At 41.6% G+C, this 1,526-nt stretch overlaps 1 protein-coding gene across 2 annotated transcripts in view; it reads right to left on the bottom strand.

The window, feature by feature from the left end:
* The window catches only part of tmeff1a (transmembrane protein with EGF-like and two follistatin-like domains 1a), a 72,970-nt gene that overhangs the window by 56,372 nt on the left and 15,072 nt on the right, over positions 1-1,526 (bottom strand). The window lies entirely within an intron of this gene.

The following is a 1,526-nucleotide window of genomic DNA, read 5'->3' as shown; positions in this document are numbered from 1 at the left end:
AGCCAACGTCTAATTAGCCTCTTCCTGCCTCCATAATGTGTGTGTGTGTGTGTGTGTGTGTGTGTGTGTGTGTGTGTGTGTGTGTGTGTGTGTGTCGGGTCTCGGTGCCGCCCAGTCTGGTTCTGAAGCGTCTGAACGATGTGACGGTCGGATCTCTCAGGTCCAAACAAACATCCTGAGTCCTGTTCGCATGATGCACCTTAAGTGGATTTTTATGTTTTATTTGTGTGTTTTCTAAAATGGAAATGATATTTCCTCCTAACTCCCTCTCACACACACACACACACACACAGCTGACATTCTGTGTTTTTATGACAGTTTTATATTTGTAGAGGAAGTAATCATGTTAGGATCACAGCTTAAAGAGAAAAACACGGAGCTGAAATAAAAGAATAAAGACTGAAGAGCTTTAATATCGCTGCTTAAAGTAAACAAACGTCACTAATAAACCAATTAAACAGTTACTGGCCAAGAAGCAAAAATCAGGCGATGGTTTGTCTGAGATGGTGTCAGTCTGTCAGCAAAATATCTCACGAACCACTGGATGGATTTTAATGAAACTCAGAGGAATTATTGGATTAACATCAGAGCCAACCTGATTCAAGATGGCTGCCACAGACAGCTGATGGTTGTAACTCAGTCAGTTCTATAGATGTTGAGGTCAAACTTGGTGTGGTAGTAGCTGAGAGTGATCCCTACCTGTGACTTTCCCTCCTTCACAGAATGTCATCCTTTAAAGCTGTTCTTTGCTCACGATTCACGTAAATAAATATAATTCTTTGCAGGGAGGATGTTATTCTGCACAAACCCTCAGTGAGACTAAAACACAAAGGCCCTTTTTCCTCCTGCAAATATTTAACCAAATCACAAATATTAAAGTGTCAGCATTCCTATAAATAACTGAGTGATGCTGGAAACACGGCGTCCTGCTGTCAGCGGGGGGATGTCATCAATCGATCCTCTGAGCCGTCCACACACACACACACACACACACAGCAGGCCGATCTGTCAGGCAGCAGGAACACACACACACTGAATGATTGTCTTCTCGTAGAATTTTAATCATGTCGCTCCTCTTAAAGCAGCAATTTGTGTATAAAGGAGGTGGATCCCGTCCTGTCTGCAGTTTGGTTGGAAAAACATCAATTTACCGGCTCATGTTTGTGCTTTTTGTTCCTACAGAATGAGAATCTTTGCTGTTTGTAGAAAATGACTCCTTATTTCTGCAGCCGATCCTGATAAATGGATTCTTTTCTTCTCCAAGGCTAATTTATTTCTATCATACGAAGCGCCAACTGAATCTGTGAGCTTCATCCATCACGTCTTTGTGTTTTATTCACGATGAACTCAGGAGACTTTATCTGCTTCCTAATTAATTATTGGATTCTTTCTGCAATTATACTTTTTACCATCAAACTTTTTCTATATTAAAAGCAGCAGATGTGAACTGCATCCTTCCTGCAGCCAGAATGTTGTCCCATTCTGTCTGTGAACATCTGGACCTGAGGTTGTCCCATTCTGTCTGT

The sequence above is a fragment of the Kryptolebias marmoratus genome, linkage group LG20 (genome assembly GCF_001649575.2).
Source record: "Kryptolebias marmoratus isolate JLee-2015 linkage group LG20, ASM164957v2, whole genome shotgun sequence".
NCBI classification, from domain to species: Eukaryota; Metazoa; Chordata; class Actinopteri; order Cyprinodontiformes; family Rivulidae; genus Kryptolebias; species Kryptolebias marmoratus.
The sequence above is the reverse complement of the archived record's forward strand: the minus strand, read 5'-3'. Positions and strand labels throughout refer to the sequence as shown.